The 20,486-nt window shown below is 31.8% G+C and overlaps 1 long non-coding RNA gene across 1 annotated transcript; it reads left to right on the plus strand.

Moving 5' to 3' along the window:
• Positions 1-9,514: 9,514 nt before the first annotated feature.
• LOC143062329 (uncharacterized) lies at positions 9,515-20,198 on the plus strand. The gene is made up of 4 exons (XR_012974691.1): positions 9,515-9,724; positions 13,294-13,339; positions 16,844-16,925; positions 18,205-20,198. It is a non-coding gene; the product is annotated as an uncharacterized LOC143062329 (long non-coding RNA).
• The last annotated feature ends 288 nt before the right edge of the window (positions 20,199-20,486 follow it).

Consider the following 20,486-nt stretch of genomic DNA (forward strand, 5'->3'; position numbering starts at 1 on the left):
CAACTTGTTTTTATAAATGTATATTAAAAAGTAAAATCATTAAAATACTGAACTCCGAGCAATGTCACATATTCTAATGCAGATGAAATACAGTTGATAGATAGGAAAAACCGTATAGCGGGTTAGTTTCGCGGTAAAAAGTATATGAAATAATTTTTATCAACACCTTTGTATGTACACTTTTAAATTGGCGCAATTTATTTTTGCGATTTTGTTCTATCCGCGAAAATAAGCGAAACTTTACCCCCCCCCCCCCGCGATAATATACCACTATACAGTTTTGAATCTACGATTTGTTTTAGCTCAACAGCGAAGTTGTACTAACCATTAGCAACACAACAAGCGCCACAGGTAGACCAAAGGAGTAAGTTATGTAAGGACCACATTTGGCCACGATTTATAAAGTTCATTGTTACAAGATAAAGCATGTTTTAAGATAAACGTTAGTTAAATAGAACTTGTTGGGTGAAACTTTTATTTCTAAGAGTTGATTTTTACACCCCAAATAGCCGAAGATAAGAGATTTTGACGAAATTTGTCAAGTTGGTCGGATTTCAACCCAATTTACTACCAAGATACAAAGAGCCGACAAATTTAATATTTATATAAGACATGTAAAATGTCTTACATGTAAAATGTCTTTACAAACATTATTTTAAGATTGTCCTTCTTCGTATGTGAGTTAACCATGATGTGTTACAGATGGAGTGTAAGTTTCGTTCTGCGCTACTGATATTTGCCGAAATGAAAGGTTTTGGACTTCAAAAATCACAGTTATACAGACTTTTTTCTATACGACTTCAGATTGTGTGCTGATTTTTTATTTGTGGGTATACAATGATGAGTTACAGGTCAGGTTTATGTTTTGTTTGGCTATGCCGACTTTATATCGTTTAAACACGTGTTGTTAGATCTGAAGAAATTCCAACTCTTTTTTGTTGATAGTTTAAATTTTACTACTCAGTGATCAAGGAATTTTATCAAACTAAACTAGTATTTGTCTTGAGTGCATCATATTACTTGTGAATACTATCCATGTATGTTTGTGTCCACATGTGTTGTTGAAAGTGCAGATTTTTCGAATATCTTTTAGTGGAACGGTGCCATTCGTGTAGTTCTGACACACCGAGTTTCATTTATAAATTATTTCTGATACATTGAACGCCTACCAGTTTGGTCTTGAATACATGCAATAGAAAGGATGAAAAAAAACATGCTGATGTTTACCTTTATTTCTTTCTTTATAGAAGTGATGGTAATTCCATCTGTCATGCTATCACACGATACAAAGAAAATGAAATTAGTGCCATGCGAACAATGATTCTAGAATAGATATAATGAAAACAGAATATATTCTGCCTAGACGTAAGTTTGAGACGGCAACTGTACACAGGGTGAAAAGATTGCACGACAAAACTTCAATAACCACGAGCAAAGAGCTTAGAAAACCGACAAAGACAACATGTGATCGATTCAGGTTATATAAGAATTTCACAACTGACATAATTTATATTGTGCTGATTCGATTCTTACGCAATAATTAACATTGACCGAACCAGTAAGTGGTATTTTGTGTTTTATAAAATGATCACAATAAACCAAAATCAATTGATGCTTGATTTATTTGAACGTAAAGGTTTTACCTATAGAAATGAGTCCTCGCAAACAAAGTCACATTGACTGAGTATTGCTGTATCAATATAATCCATTATACAGTGTATTGTTTTGCACTTTTCTTAGCAATTCATGTCATTAATAATGAATTAGCGATCACTTTGTAAAATTTTATAATGAATTTTAATATTTCAACTTGATGCATATTTATTTCGTCCTGTCAAACTTATAGTACCAAAACTAAGTACGTTAGAGTCAATCACATTCTAAGTTACTATTACAACTGAAGTAATTTCTTATTTTGGTAATACCTTCAGGTACATGGACAATTAGTGACCAGTTTTGGGTCACTTACGAGGTGCTAATATCAAGCAATAGGTTTTGATTACATTAAGTTCATCGATCATCTTTTCAAAAACCTCAATCATAATTTTTTTTCCAAAATTTTCAGATTGTGTTAAAAAAGGGATGAAAAGTAGCAGGTAGTAAAGTAAGGGGTAGTATTTGTCCCCTGAAATTACAAAATTAGTAATAAAAAATATTCAAATTTGATTTAATTTAATAAATGAACCATTTTTTATAATCTAGAGAAAGCATGGTTCTACTCATTTTAATTTCATGTTCTTCTTTGTCTTTAATTTGTTGTAGATCCATGAAAGCATATATGATAAAGCATCCCCTCTTTAAATTAGTGCAACACTATCTGTTTTCCTGTTCAGTTTAATTAGAAATCTGCTTTTTAAGTTTCGTTCTTGCTTTTGTTTGCCTCAACATAACACTTTGATTAACGCAAAAAAAAAAAAAAAACAACCAGCAACTCAGTTTAACAGACTAGTGCTGATAGTAAATCATATTGCAATTTGTTAATCGCTTAATTAGGAAAACACAAAACAAAGTAAAAGGAAATATCTCAGCAAAAAGATTAAACTTTTTTAGCGAATGCGTTACCCACAAAACGTTTCTTGTTATTTTAATCCGTGAGAAACAAATAAGATATTTGACTAGAATTTCAAACAAAATCCAAGTTGAACACCACTTAATTCAATTAAAAAAGTCAAAGTACAAAGGACAGAATTAATTTAGTTATACAATACCATACATTATATAAGAAACGTAGAAATCATCGTAGTGAAGCGGAAATACTTAATGCTTTTAAATACAAATTCATGCTTACGAACGCTCTATATATTTAGAAGACGTTCAGGTCAATATGAACGGCAATATAATAGAAAAACTTTTCATAAGTTGCACCATACGTTAACTCCTTTATATTTTATTGAACTGTACTTAGCCACAATCCACTATATAGTGTCTACTTCATTTCCTGGCATCGACAAGAACAACTATTTAGCAATGTGTTCGATCGACATTTAAATTGAAAACAGTTGTTCTGTGTTTAAATGAATGATTTTGAATACACTTGTCTCAATTATTGTCAATAATTAATACATTGATAAGTTTGCTTCATATGTTTCCTCGTGTTGTCAAACATTTGTGAAATTTTGCTTGATAAAAACGAACAGAAAAAATGAATTTTTATTTCATTTGTATTCAACTTTTAATGGAGTATTTATTTGATAGTTTTGCCGAAAATGTTGAAAATTTCATGATTAAAAAGGACACAAAATTACCGTCTTTATCAAATCCAACATACATTACCACATCAAAATTAGAATGTGCTCTTCAATGTCAGAAGACAAAATGTTGTGCTGCAAGTTATAATGGAGCGACAAATGCATGCTATTTTAATGTAACACATTGTTATTTTGACGTAGAAGCCTCACCTGGTTGGGAAGTATTACATACGATAGTGTAAGTGTTACTTTTCTAAATCTACACATTTTAATTTGTCTAAGTTTGATTATTTTGATTTAAGGTTGTTTTTTTCTTTGTTATATAAATGACTTGTATTCACTACTTATAGACAACACTCCTTGGTCATCTCAGAAAGCTTGTTTACTATGAATGTGGTAATAGCTATCAAAGGTACCAGGATTATAATTTAGAAAGCCAGATGCGGGTTTCGTCCGCATTAGACTCATCAGTGACGCTCATATCAAAATATTTATAAAGCCAAACAGGTACAAAGTAATATAGGAGTTCATACTCAAGATTGGGTTAAACCAAAAGCTTTCAAGTAAAATTATAGTGATATGATTAGAAATAATGTCTCCTTACTAATTCCAAGATACATGTGCAAACAATTCAAACTGCGCAGAGTCTGAATAGACCAGAGTTTGTGCTGTACCAGTTAAATTGAGCACATATTTTACTAGATAATAATTTGAAAAAGTTATAAAAACGATTAAAGTGTACTATCTGAATTTAGTCCGAACTGCAAATTCTAGCTTTTTACCCATTTGCAACAATAAATCAAACTACTTAAACACCTGGCATTCTGTAATACCGGCGTCACACATCAGCGTATAGCTCCGACATACGCCGGGCATGTTAAAAAATCATGTACGCTGCCAATGCGCTAGTATTTGTGGATGCATTTAACCTGTCAATCATATCTGTAACGTGTGCACAACGAGCTTTAAGCGTGTATTTGGCGTACGAGAAGCGTACCAAAGCGTTTATCGAGCGTTAAAGAAACGTATGTTGGCGTCTGCCTATTTATCTTACGTAAAATGGAATGCACGTTAAGAAGGAAAAAAGTTTCTTTAACGTATTTGAGACGCGTTCCAGAAGTATCTTGGACGTTTTATTATGGGGTGTTTGTTACAAACACACCCGCATACGTTTTAGTTAAAGCCGAAACGACTCCATAGCGATTTCAATGTGCCCTAAAGGTGTATTAAACTTATCTGTAGCGTTTTCAACGCGATTGTAGTGTATGTATTACGTGCTTGTAGTGTACAGATATACACTAGACACACGCTTGAGCTGGATGAAAAGTTTTATAGCTGCATAGTTTTATGAAAGTTGATTTGAAAAAGTTATAGAAATAAGTAAAGCTGACTATCTGAATTTAATATTTTTTTTGCCTATTAATCAAATGAGTTATTTCATATCTTTGAACTAAACTACAAAATCAACTGGAATTTCATTAGATCTATATTGAATTAAGTTATATGGGCTCATTTAGACCAGTCAAGACCAAAATTGAAGATCAAGACTAGTCGGGACTGGTCGAGACTGGTCGAGACTGAATCAAGATAGTTATGGAGACTAGTCGAGACAGGTCGAGACCATTTCAGACTACACCTAGAACTTCAAGTCCTGAATAAGACTTATGAAGTAAAGTCGAGACCATAGTCGGGTACAGTTAAGTACTTTCAAGACAATGTCGAGACTTGTCGAGTAAAATGTGTGCTTGATTATACTGGTCGAGCACAAAATCTGGTCTTTCCAGACTCTGAGCAGTTTGCAGTGCAATCTCACCACAATTTGACAGAATTTCGGTTAGAATACTTAAGGATAAATTCAAAAGACATTAAAGTTTTAAGACCCTGAAGTACAAGTTTAAACTATATTTGTCACTGAACGTTAAACATATCAAATCAATCAATTATATTGAGCAGATATTTGGCCTGAAAAAATTGACAGTGTTCATCAAGAAAGCATTCATTATTATTTTTGTTTTGTATTTTAAGTAACAACAATCAAATAACAAAAAAAAAAGGATCATTACTAAAATGAACCCTTGCCTATTGGTCCTTAATCCAACTTTGTTCCTCCTCTTCCTGAAATCATATATTGGGTGTAAGCTGTATTCTAAAAAAGCAAGAAACTGGTGTGTTTATTTATCTATTTTGTTTTAGTTTTCAGAACGGTTACCTTCAACCAAGACCTATCGACCCCAAACCAATAGGATAGTTTTCTTTTCAATTTTCCCATTGGTATAAGTTTTTAAATCCAAAAAGGGAAACTAAAGATTTCACACAGAAAGCTTGTTTGGACCCGTAGACTCATAACTATAAGCTCTTAATTGTTATCAAGTGGCTGGAAAAAAGTATATGTTGTTCGCTTGCCAATATTACAATTACCAAAAAAAAAGTTCGAATACCTAGAATATAATGTCTGCTATTGTTTTGTTTCTTTTGGTATTGTGTCTTTGTCTTGAATACAATCATATAAGGAGAAGTCATTTTTTCGCAGATCAAAGACACTAATTTTGTTTTCTATTTAATGTTGAAAGGAAAAAAATACAAATTTAGGAGGGGATGGGATTCAAGATTGTAATGTATCGAATCACCATATTTTGTATTTCATTCAACCGAACCCCTTCTGATCGTGTTTATACAGCGAAAGCTGTTCAAAATGAATCCCCTGTGTGATACAGATAAAGTTCAGACATAGAAGATGTATGATTTACACATTTCAATTCGCATTTTCAGAATCCAATGCATTCAGGATTATAGTTTAGTTTGAAAAACTACACCAAAACATGTTTATATTGGTTTAAAACGTAGTATATCTTATGTTTTTGTAACACCAATGTCCCTGGTTAAGGAGAGGGTTGAGCGCAAACTAACAACTTAAAACCTGCAACATTCATTCTGTTAGTAGTTAGTAGTCTGTAGTTCACTGGTTCGTGTCTTTAAATTTGATTTTGGTAAATTGTGTTGTAATAAATCCAGCCGTTAGTTTCCTCAATTGAACTGTTTTAATAAATTATTTTTTTAAGTCGGGCCTTTTTTAGTCCACTATATGGTATGAGTTTTCTATTTATTGAAGGCCACACGGTTGCTCATAACTGCTTACATCCACTCAATTTGAACTTTGGTGGATAGTTGTTTCATTAACAATCATACAACATCACTTATTATTATACTGAAAATTTAACCAATGGTGCATTTGTCCCCTTCATTTTGGTGAACAATAATATCCAAATAGTCCTTTATCTTGTTACATATTATTCAGTAAACAAGATCAATTTGTAAATGTTTAGTCGGATTCAATTCAGATTTCACTTTTATCCCATCATTTTATACTTTTTGTAAAATAATTGGCAGAGTGCAATGGTTTTGGTCCTCAATGCTCTTCAACGATTTTTTTTTTAGCTCAACAGCGAAGTTGTACTAACCATTAGCAAAACAACAAGTGCCACAGGTAGACCAAAGGAGTAAGTTCTGTAAGGACCACATTTGGCCACGATTTATAAAGTTCATTCCTACAAGATAAAGCATGTTTTAAGATAAATGTTAGTTAAATAGAACTTGTTGGGTGAAACTTTTATTTCTAAGAGTTGATTTTTACGTCCCAAATAGGCGAAGATAAGAGATTTTGTCCAAATTTGTCAAGTTGGTCGGATTACAACCCAATTTACTACCAGGATACATAAGGCCTACAAATTTAATATTTATGTAAGACATGTAAAATGTCTTTACAAACATTATTTTAAAATTGTCCTTTTTCGTATGTGAGTTAACCATGATGTGTTACAGATGGAGTGTAAGTTTCGTTCTGCGCTACTGATATTTGCCGAAATGACAGGTTTTGGACTTCAAAAATCACAGTTATACAGACTTTTTTCTATACGACTTCAGCTTTTGTGCTGATTTTTTATATGTGGGTATACAATGATGAGTTACAGGTCAGGTTTATGTTTCGTTCCGCTATGTCCACTTTATGTCGTTTAAACACGTGTTGTTAGATCTGAAGAACATCCAAATTTTTTTTGTTGATAGTTTAAATTTTACTACCCAGTGATCAAGGAATTTTATCAAACTAAACTAGTATTTGTCTTGAGTGCTTGATATTACTTGTGAATACTATCCATGCATGTTTGTGTCCACATGTGTTGTTGAAAGTGCAGATTTTTCGAATATCTTTTAGTGGATCGGTGCTATTCGTGTAGTTCTGACACACCGAGTTTCATTTATAGGTTATTTCTGATACATTGAACACCTACCAGTTTGGTCTTGAATACATGCAATAGAAAGGGAGACAAAAACATGCTGATGTTTACCTTTATTTCATTTTTATAGAAGTGATGGTAATTCCATCTGTCATGCCATCACACGATACAAAGAAAAAGAAATTAGTGCCATGCGAACAATGATTCTAGAATAGATATAATGAAAACAGAATACATTCTGCCTAGACGTAAGTTTGATACGGCGACTGTATACAGGGTGAAAAGATTGCACGACAAAACTTTAATAACCACGAGCAAAGAGCTTAGAAAACCGACAAAGACAACATGTGATCGATTCAGGTTATATAAGAATTTCACAACTGACATAATTTATATTGTGCTGATTCGATTCTTACGCAATAATTAACATTGACCGAACCAGTAAGTGGTATTTTGTGTTTTATAAAATGATCACAATAAACCAAAATTAATTGATGCTTGAAATATTTGAACATAAAGGTTTTACCTATAGAAATGAGTCCCCGCAAACAAAGTCACATTGACTTATAAATTGCTGTATCAATATAATCCATTATACAGTGTATTGTTTTGCACTTTTCTTAGCAATTCATGTCATTAATAATGAATTAGCGATCACTTTGTAAAATTTTATAATGAATTTTAATATTTTAACCTCATGCATATTTATTTCGTCCTGTCAAACTGATAGTACCAAAACTAAGTGCGTTGGAGTCAATCACATTCTAAGTAACTATTACAACTGAAGTAATTTCTTATTTTGGTAATACATTCAGGTACATGGACAATTAGTGACCAGTCTTGGATCACTTACGAGGTGCTAATATCAAGCAATAGGTTTTGATTACATTTAGTTCATCGACCATCTCTTCAAAAACCTAAATCATAATTTTTTTTCCAAAATTTTCAGATTGTGCCAAAAAAGGGATGAAAAGTAGCAGGTAGTAAAGTAAGGGGTAGTATTTGTCCCCTGAAATTACAAAATTAGTAATCAAAAATATTTAAATTTGATTTAATTTAATAAATGAACCATTTTTTTATAATCTAGAGAAAGCATGGTTCTACTCATTTTAATTTCATGTTCTTCTTTGTCTTTAATTTGTTGTAGATTCATGAAAGCATATATGATAAAGCATCCCCTCTTTAAATTAGTGCAACACTATCTGTTTTCCTGTCCAGTTTAATTAGAAATCTGCTTTTTAAGTTTCGTTCTTGCTTTTGTTTGCCTCAACATAACACTTTGATTAACGCAAAAAAAAAAACAGCAACTCAGTTTAACAGACTAGTGCTGATAGTAAATCATATTGCAATTTGTTAATCCCTTGATTAGGAAAACACAAAACAAATTTAAAGGAAATATCTCAGCAAAAAGATTAAACTAGTTTAGCGAAAGCGTTACCCACAAAACGTTTCTTGTTATTTTAATCCGTGAGAAACAAATAAGATATTTGACTAGAATTTCAAAGAAAATCCAAGTTGAACAGCACTTAATTCAATTAAAAAAGTCAAAGTACAAAAGACAGAATTAATTTAGTTATACAATACCATACATTATATAAGAAACGTAGAAATCATCGTAGTGAAGCGGAAATACTTAATGCTTTTAAATACAAATTCATGCTTACGAACGCTCTATATATTTAGAAGACGTTCAGGTCAATATGAACGGCTATATAGTGTAGAAAACCTGTTCATAAGTTGCACCATACGTTAACTCCTTTATATTTTATTGAACTGTACTTAGCCACAATCCACTATATAGTGTCTACTTCATTTCCTGGCATCGACAAGAACAACTATTTAGCAACGTGTTCGATCGCCATTTAAATTGAAAACAGTTGTTCTGTGTTTAAATGAATGATTTTGAATACACTTGTCTCAATTATTGTCAATAATTAATACATTGATAAGTTTTCTTCATATGTTTCCTCGTGTTGTCAAACATTTGTGAAATGTTGCTTGATAAAAACGAACAGAAAAAATGAATTTTTATTTCATTTGTATTCAACTTTTAATGGAATATTTATTTGATAGTTTTGCCGAAAATGTTGAGAATTTCATGATTAAAAAGGACACAAAATTACCGTCTTTATCAAATCCAACATACATTACCACATCAAAATTAGAATGTGCTCTTCAATGTCAGAAGACAAAATGTTGTGCTGCAAGTTATAATGGAGCGACAAATGCATGCTATTTTAATGTAACACATTGTTATTTTGACGTAGAAGCCTCATCTGGTTGGGAAGTATTACATACGATATTGTAAGTGTTACTTTTCTAAATCTACACATTTTAATTTGTTTAATTATTTTGATTTAAGGTTGTTTTTTTCTTTGTTATATAAATGACTTGTATTCACTACTTATAGACAACACTCCTTGGTCATCTCAGAAAGCTTGTTTACTATGAATGTGGTAATAGTTATCTAAGGTACCAGGATTATAATTTAGTAAGCCAGACGCGCGTTTCGTTTGCATAAGACTCATCAGTGACGCTCATATATCAAAATATTTATAAAGCCAAACAGGTACAAAGTAATATAGGAGTTCATACTCAAGATTGGGTTAAACCAAAAGCTTTCAAAAAAAAAAATAATAGTGATATGATTAGAAATAATGTCTCCTTACTAATTCCAAGATACATGTGCCAACACTTCAAACTGCTCAGAGTCTGAATAGACCAGAGTTTGTGCTGTACCAGTAAAATCGAGTACATATTTTACTAGATAATAATTTGAAAAAGTTATAAAACGATTAAAGTGTACTATCTGAATTTAGTCCGAACTGCAAATTCTAGCTTTTTACCCATTTGCAACAATAAATCAAACTACTTAAACACCTGGCATTCTGTAATACCGGCGTCACACATCAGCGTATAGCTCCGACATACGCCGGGCATGTTAAAAAATCATGTACGCTGCCAATACGCTAGTATTTTTGGATGCATTCAACCTGTCAATCATATCTGTAACGTGTGCACGACGAGCTTTACGTGTATTTGGCGTACGAGAAGCGTACCTAAGCGTTTATCGAGCGTTAAAGAAACGTATGTGGGCGTCTGCCTGGCGTTTGTCTTACGTAAATGGAATGCACGCTAAGAAGGAAACAAGTGTCTTTAACGTATTTGAGACGCGTTCCAGACGTATCTTGGACGTTTTATAATGGGGTGTTTGTTACAAACACACTCGCATACGTTTTAGTTAAAGCCGAACGACTCCGAAGCGATTTCAACATGCCCTAAACGTGTCTTAAACTTATCTAGTCTGTAGTGTTTTCAACGCGCTTGTAGTGTATGTATTACGTGCTTGTAGTGTACAGGTATACGCTAGACACACGCTTGAGCTGGATGAAAAATTTGTATAGCTGCATTGTTTTATGAATATCCAAGTTGATTTGAAAAAGTTATAGAAAAAAGTAAAGCTGACTATCTGAATTTAATACTTTTTTTGCCTATTAATCAAATGAGTTATTTCATATCTTTGTACTAAACTACAAAATCAACTGGAATTTCATTAGATCTATATTAAATTAAGTTATATGGGTTCATTTAGACCAGTCAAAACCAAAAATGAAGATCAAGACTAGTCGGGACTGGTCGAGACTGGTCGAGACTGAATCAAGATAGTTATGGAGACTAGTCGAGACAGGTCGAGACCATTTCAGACTACACTAAGAACATCAAGTTCTGAATCAGACTTATGAAGTAAAATCGAGACCATAGTCGGGTACAGTTAAGTACTGTCGAAACAATGTCGAGACTTGTCGAGTAAAATGTGTGCTTGATTATACTTGTCGAGCACAAAATCTGGTCTTTCCAGACTCTGAGCAGTTTACAGTGCAATCTCACCACAATTTGACAGAATTTCGATTAGAATACTTAAGGATAAATTCAAAAGACATTAAAGTTTTAAGACCCTGAAGTACAAGTTTAAACTATATTTGTCACTGAACGTTGAACATATAAAATCAATCAATTATATTGAGCAGATATTTGGCCTGAAAAAAATTGACAGTGTTCATCGAGAAAGCATTCATTATTATTTTTGTTTTGTATTTTAAGTAACAACAATCAAATAACAAAAAAAAGGATCATTACTAAAATGAACCTTTGCCTATTGGTCCTTAATCCAACTTTGTTCCTCCTCATCCTGAAATCATATATTTGGTGTAAGCTGTATTTTAAAAAAGAAAGAAACTTGTGTGTTTATTTATCTATTTTGTTTTAGTTTTCAGTAACGGTTACCTTCAACTATGACCTATCTACCCCAAACCAATAGGATAGTTTTCTTTTCAATTTTCCCATTGGTATAAGTTTTTAAATCCAAAAAGGAAAACTAAAGATTTCACACAGAAAGCTTGTTTGGACCCGTAGACTCATAACTATAAGCTCTTGATTTTTATCAAGTGGCTAGAAAAAAGTATATGTTGTTCGCTTGCCAATATTACAATTACCAAAAAAAAAGATCGAATACATAGAATATAATGTCTGCTATTGTTTTGTTTTTTTTTAGTATTGTGTTGTTGTTTTGAATACAGTCATACAAGGAGAAGTCATTTTTTCGCAGATCAAAGACACTAATTTTGTTTTCTATTTAATGTTGAAAGGAAAAAAATACAAATTTAGGAGGGGATGGGATTCAAGATTGTAATGTATCGAATCACCATATTTTGTATTTCATTCAACCGAACCCATTCTGATCGTGTTTATACAGCGAAAGCTGTTCAAAATGAATCCCCTGTGTGATACAGATAAAGTTCAGACATAGAAGATGTATGATTTACACATTTCAATTCGCATTTTCAGAATCCAATGCATTCAGGATTATAGTTTAGTTTGGAAAACTACACCAAAACATGTTTATATTGGTTTAAAACGTAGTATATCTTATGTTTTTGTAACACCAATGTCCCTGGTTAAGGAGAGGGTTGAGCGCAAACTAACAACTTAAAACCTGCAACATTCATTCTGTTAGTAGTTAGTAGTCTGTAGTTCACTGGTTCGTGTCCTTAAATTTGATTTTGGTAAATTGTGTTGTAATAAATCCAGCCGTTAGTTTCCTCAATTGAACTGTTTTAATAAATTATTTTTTTAAGTCGGGCCTTTTTTAGTCCACTATATGGTATTAGCTTTCTATTTATTGAAGGCCACACGGTTGCCCATAACTGCTTACATCCACTCAATTTGAACTTTGGTGGATAGTTATTTCATTAGCAATCTTACCACATCACTTATTATTATACTGAAAATTTAACCAATAGTGCATTTTCCCCCTTCATTTTGGTGAACAATAATATCCAAATAGTCCTTTATCTTGTTACATATTATTCAGTAAACAAGATCAATTTGTAAATGTTTAGTCGGATTCAATTCAGATTTCACTTTTATCCCATCATTTTATACTTTTTGTAAAATAATTGGCAGAGTGCGATTGTTTTGGTCCTCAATGCTCTTCAACTTCGTACTTTTTGGGGTCTTTTTAACTTTTTTGGATTTTTTGTAGACGAAATGCGCGTCTGGCGTATATATTAAATTTAGTTCTGGTATCTATATGATGAGTTTATTTATATCTTAGGCATGATACATGTTTCTCATTTCTTTAACTAAATATTAATATTCAAATACTGTAAACTCAAAATTTATTTGCGAAGTTTTTATTTTTGCCAAGATTTCGATTAGATAAGTTTAAAAGAATAAGAACTGAAATTGTTAATTCTATTTGCTATATGTGTATAAATATAAATAAAGACGGTATGGTAACTGTCCACAAGACACCAAAAGATGTAAAGCTCTGATAAATACAAAACTATATATTAAATTTACTCTATTTTCAGATCCAAAGTATTCGTCAATGAACTAAAAACATGGCCAGATGCAGAGGTGATGAATAATATTTAATAAATTATATGATAACATACAAATAAATTATATGATAACATACAAATAAATTATATGATAACATACAAATAAATTATATGATAACATACAAATAAATTGCACATAACTATAATTACACACCAAAAGGAATTGTGAACAAATGAATGAATTATTGTGTCTATTTATATATTTCGTGACCATTTTCTGTAGTCTCAACTTGTCCTTCTTTCCTTTTTTCTTTGACACTTGAGAATTTGGAGCATACATTATTGATGCTGTTTGAAGACCAAAGTAGCACTTCATCATTAAGTTGGTGTAAACATGTTGATACGACTATGTCATGTTTTGTATTTTCGTAGGCATGTTTATCGGGGTTTTAGTTAGTAGTATCGTATTTGGTGTTGGTCAAATTCAAATTCCAAAAAGTGAGTCATGAAATAGTACAATGAATTATATTCTTAAAGGCCATTTGTTATGTTTTAACTTAATATTTTATAGACATACGTGTAATAAGATTATCAAATTATGTTGTTGAATGGTTATAGTTTCGGTCTTGGAAATGATTTGTTGTGTTAAAATATTTGGTAATGGGAACCTTCCGGAACACTTCTTTTCACTATATCGGTTTTTATTTGCATTTTTTTGCCCAACTTTTCAGTTGGAAATGTTTGGTGTTTGTTATCATTTGTATCTCCATCTCTTATTGTTTTACCTTAATTTGTTCATTATCTATGGATTTCAATTGGCAATTCAGTTGATAAAACAGAGCGCTTTAACTTTCCAATTTTAACGTTTAGTAAAATTGATATTTGGTGTTTGATGGAAAAGGCAAACGGAAATAATGTCATGCTTAAAATGATTTTCAGGCCTATTAATATGTTTGTTAGAAGTAGTTTAAAACATAACATGCAACGTGAATTTAGCTTGTGTTTGACAGTCTTTTAAAAATTTGGAAGATGAACATGATGAACTTGAATAAAATCAGTACCCAATGATCTCTAGAAATATAATTAAAAATATGCCGTAATTCAAAGCTAAATAATTTTACTCCTCGTGATGGCAATGCATGTACATTTGTACATGTACAAGCAATAAATACATATATATGTATCACTACAAACCATTAAAATCTGAAATGGCCTATATCTGTAATCGACTGTACTGATTTTTACTCGACCAGTCTGAATTGGTCTTACTTTTACTTGACATTACTCGACCCCAGTCTGAACCATACTTGACTGTACTGAATCGTACTTGACCCTTATCTTATTACTCGACCAGTCTGAAACAGTCTTAACCCATTCTCGACATGTACTCGACCTTTTTTTCCAGTCTAACCATACTTAACCAAAGGTCTGAACAATACTCAACCAGTCTGAACCATACTAGACCAAAAAACCTCTACTTTTTTAACTGTTAAAATAAATTTCTTTTAAAATGACATATAGCAACAGCCAACAAAATTTATAAAAATATTTAATCTTATAAAAGAATGGAAAAGGTAAAACAACAAAAAAATTCAAATGGCAAAATTAAAAGGTTAAACACATAAAAAAAAGGAAAATAAACAAAATACTGAACTCCGAGGAAAATTCAAAAGGAAAATTTCCTAATTAAATGGCAAAATCAAACACATAGAACGAATGTATAACAACTGTCATATTCCTGACTTAGTATAGCCATTTAGGTAGAAAATGGTGGATTTAACCATTGGTTTTATAGCTAGCTTAACATCTCACTTGTATGACAGTCGCATCTAATTCCATTCTATTGACATCGATGCGTGAACAAAACAAAGACATAGGTAAAAATGTCAAATATTCAGCAGTTAACATTATAACCTTAATCACTAAAATAAACACAATGAAGCACAAAATAGCATATTTAGCTATATAAGCAAAAATTAAAGACAAGAATACACAAATTTACCATTGTACAATAACACAATGTCGGGATGTATAAGCTACATGTAACTATAGAGCCACGTCATATATGTAACAAAAAACATAAAACGGCATTTAGACAAAGCACAATGCAAAAATGAAAGACAAGCAACAAACAAGTTTTTACAATAGCAAATTACGGGATGTATAAGTACAGAGCAACGCTAGATGTATCGAATAAACACCAACAGACATAAAGACAAAGCACATAAGCAAACATGAAAGACAATAATACGAGAATATCATAAACAATAATGCCAGATTGTACAAGCACCACAAGTATCTTAATCACAGTATAAATTAACAAATATTTAATAAAGAAACACAAAAAGCGGTTACCTAATTCATTGTTTTTTTTTTTATTTTTGAATTTTATTTATGCATGTTAAATCCACCAATAAACGATTATCAGATTTAAAATATTCGGACCAAATGGTTAGAAGAAAGTAAAATCACAAAAACCATCCGAAGAAAATTCAAAATTTAAACTTCATAATCAAACAAATGGAAAATAACTTTCATATATTACTTGTATAAAACAAATACCTTTTCCACCCTGGTTAATATTCTAAACGATGAAATCATGGACTGTATCATTTCAACAACTTTTACAATTATTCTTTTTTAATTTATCTCAATTGCAGGTATATGTTATACAAAAAGTAGTCTCGATTCAATACGTTATTAATTGCAGCGTCAGAAGAAGATAATGTATACTTATACACAATGCATCATGGAGCTGATTTACCTCATGATCAGATCAAGATCAAATGTGGGTGGCGTCTCTTAATACTGTATTTGGCCAAACTTTTAGGAATGCTTTTCAACTTCGTACTTTATTTGGCCTATTTAACTTTTTTGCATTCGAGCGTCACTGATGAGTCTTTTGTAGACGAAACGCGCCTCTGGCGTGAATAAAAAAATAATCCTGGTATCTATGATGAGTTAATTTACCGTTCTTTTACCGTTACGTCCTTTTAGAACGTCATATGTAAGCCGGGGCAGCATCTGCATGGACACATTTTTCATTTATTTTTTTGAGCAATACTATATTAACACTTTTTCATATAATCTTCGTGTTTAGTTCTTATTTTAGTTGGTTTCTTTAATGGTAGAGCATGGAGTGCAAACTATATACTGTTTCATAAATTGAAATGTAAAATACTAAAATTCGATTATTCTATTTAAGAAAAAATAAATGTCTTTTTTTTGCACAAAACTGTTGATTTGCAATTGTTTAATATATTGCATTCAAAGAAAAAATAAACATATCTTTCCATTTTATTTAAGGTGCAATAGTTGAATTTACGAGAGCTCCAACAGAGTTGCTACCCAATGCATCATACACGATTACAATATACACCATTTCACCAAAATCGATTTATGGGGAACTTATACCAATAAAAGTGGTGTCAATTAAACCTCATGGTAAAACCATCTTTTATTCAAATCTTATGTTGTATATACAGTACGGATGAATAATTAGGATCATTCAAACGCATGACCTATAGATATGATTTTACTGCAGTTTTCAATGAAATTTTTCTTTTTTTCGTACATATAGGCACACTGTATTTCCTTCGGAGGACATCTTGCCAAGGTTTTGAAACCTGCTGATGATGAGTTACTTAAAAGCCTCATACCTGGTAGGTTTTTTCTACGAAATATTACTTTATATTACAATGTACATATAAATGCACTAGTTTTGGAGAGGATTGATTGCATTAATCTTAACAACCAAAGTATATAAATATAAAAAAAAACAAATACTTACAGTTGTTGTTACAACTATTCTGAGACATTTTGAATACACCAAATATGTTTCCGACAAACATTTTTATTTCAATATTATTACTCCATACACGTTTTCAATGCATACACATTTAAAGAACTCTTATAAACTTCAAAACTAAGGAAGCTTCACTTTAATATAATCTGCTTTTTTAAATATAATATCGTAATGAGTTTTTTATTAAGTAAATTAAGTAAACTCATCATAGATACCAGGATAAAAAAAATATTTACGCCAGACGCGCATTTCGTCTACAAAAGACTCATCATTGACGCTCGAATCAAAAACAGTTCAAAAGGCCAAATAATGTACGAAGTTGAAGAATATTGAGAACCAAAATTCCTAAAAGTTTGGCCAAATACAGCTATAAAGTAATCTATTCCTGAGGTAGAAAACCCTTAGTATGTTAGTAGTTCACTGATGTTTAAATCTGAATAATCGATTAAGACAAAAATTTAGGTAACATAAACACATAAAATCTGCGAATCACAATAACTCTCAAAGGAGCACAACCAGTTAAGTGTCATCGTCTACTCATGCATCATATGCCATGCGAATCTACACTCAGTCCAAATGTCATGATCCGTACACTTATAGATTATACTTCTATAATGTTATCGTAGAACATAAGTAACAGTTCATAACAAGAAGAAATGTTAGAATAATTATAAAGGGGAAGTGAAAGACCATTAGTTATAGCAAAGCAGATAGCAGATAAAAATTCGGTCATTAGTCCCATTCTGAGAAAGGAGAATGGATTTAATACTGCAAATGACTGTTTTGATGATTGCTCATCCGTTAGACCAATATGATAATTTCTTATAGGTCAATTCGTCATCAAGGAAATCATGACAGGAAACTCAAGCCCTGTACTAACATACAGAATTAAGTTATAAACACAAATAGTTCATTCAGACATTGCTTAGCCAGCACAATGTATGGACATTACGATTGTTTAGGTATCAATGTTTTTTTTCATTATCGTGCTTACACCGTGACGAATAAATGATCACGACTCGTTTTAACCTTACTTTTTTGTATTATGAGCAATCAAATTTATACACAAAATCAAATTTAATTAACAATGATTTAGATATTCAACTTATGTTTCTGAATTATGTTTATGCTTTCAGAAGGGGTTAATTATGTTTGGATCGACGGTTCTGATGAAGGAAAAGAGGGTAACTGGACATGGAATAACCCAATGGAGAATATTTTACTTGATTATTGGGGTCCTAACAGACCTGATAACTCCGGTAGTGGTCAGGATTGTATGATTTACCGTTATTTCAGTGGTGAATATCTATGGGACGACCGTGAATGTACTGATAACGACTATCCATTTATTTGTGACATATGATTTATTTGTCACAATTTCTTGGATAGAATGTTGGTATAAGAGACATTTTTACTTGTTCAGAATCTATGCTGGAATGCCTTAGACTATACATCACATTATCATCATCGTCATTTTCAATTGAAACAAATGACTAAAGAAAAAAAAATGCATTGTCTAAACACAATAAGTGCTTATATGATTTAAAGCTCACTGGCACTTTCCGTTTTGAGTTTTCCTCATAGTTCGGTATTTTTGCTATTTCTATTATCACCTGTTAATTGACAATTTGCAAATGTATTGTAAATAAACTCATCATAGATATCAGGACTAAATTTAGTATATACGCCAGACGCGCGTTTCGTCTACAGAAGACTCATCAGTGACGCTCGAATTCAAAAAAGTTAAAAAGGCCAAATAAAGTACGAAGTTAAAGAGCATTGAGGACCAAAATTCCTAAAAGTTTTGCCAAATACAGCTAAGGTAATCTATGACTGAGATAGAAAAGCCTTAGTATTTCAAAAAATTCAAAAATTTGTTAACAGTAAATTTATAAATATAACCATATCAATGACAATTCATGTCAGCACAAAAAGTGCTGACTACTGGGATTATGATACCCTCGGGGTAATAAATCTCCCCCAGCAGTGACATCGACCCAGTGGTTGTAAATAAACTCATCATAGATATCAGGACTAAATTTAATATATATGCCTAACGCGCGTTTTGTCTACAAAAGACTCATCAGTGATACTCGAATCCAAAAGAGTTAAAAAGGTCAAATAAAATACGAAGTTGAAGAGCATTGAGGACCAAAGTTCCTAAAAGTTTTGCCAAATACAGCTATGGTAATCTATGCCTGAGGTAGAAAAGCCTTAGTATTTCAAAAAAATCAAAAATTTGTTAACAGTAAATTTATAAATATAACCATATCAATGACAATTCATATCATCACAAAAAGTGCTGACTACTGGGCTTGTGATACCCCCGGGAAAATAAATCTCCACCAGCAGTGGCATCGACCCAGTGGTTGTAAATAAACTCATCATAGATATCAGGACTAAATGTAGTATATACGCCAGACGCGCGTTTCGTCTACAAAAGACTCATCAGTGACGCTCGAATACAAAAAAGTTAAAAAGGCCAAATAAAGTACGAAGTTAAAGAGCATTGAGGACCAAAATTCCTAAAAGTTTTGTCAAATACAGCTAAGGTAATCTATGTCTAAGGTAGAAAAGCCTTAGTATTTGAAAAAATTCAAAAAATTAATCATATCAAAGACAATTCATGTCAGCACAAAAAGTGCTGACTACTGGGCTTGTGATACCCTGGGGGAAATAAATCTCCAGCAGCAGTGACATCAACCCAGTGGCTGCTTTTCAACATAAGTACACTTATTATTTTTCAAGGAGTGAAACTGACACAACTAGATAATAATAGGTACGCTGGGAAGAATAATGTATGCTAACGTAAACATTCATTGCTTCAAGTAAATAACTTTTTTTGTAAGGTAAAATAGAGTTTAACAGTAAATAACACCTCGCACTCAGCTGCTTGAATTGGGTAATTCTTGTTAAAAAACTGAAAGGTTGTTGTACACTGCAATATCATCTGCTTTGTTTCTCAGTAGGTTTCATAGTAACGGCAAAGCAAAACCAATGTTCTGCAAACAGACGAAACGTGTATGCAAAGGTAATACATAGAAAGGAATATAAATGAAAGTTCATATGCAAAGTCAAAAACATAACGAAGACATTAAAAAAAAATCTTGAAAGTTTAAATTGCAAAATCTACTTGTTAAAACTTTTAAAACGAAAAAAATATATTAAAATAAGGCGATGAGGTATGACTGCAATTTAGACGATTATCTACCACAGACACAAACGCATGCAGATGTAATCAACTGTAATATCTATAAGTCATCGTATTACAATTACGAAAATCGAATTGAAATAAAGATTCTAAAACAAGAGTTGAATAATTAAAATCTCGTAATCGGTCGCACGTATCAAATATCCTTAATGCAATTACTTTGATGTGTACTGTTAAGAACTACTAATTAGTTGGGTTTTGTTTAAA

Source organism: Mytilus galloprovincialis, chromosome 2, assembly GCF_965363235.1.
Source record: "Mytilus galloprovincialis chromosome 2, xbMytGall1.hap1.1, whole genome shotgun sequence".
Classification (NCBI taxonomy): Eukaryota; Metazoa; Mollusca; class Bivalvia; order Mytilida; family Mytilidae; genus Mytilus; species Mytilus galloprovincialis.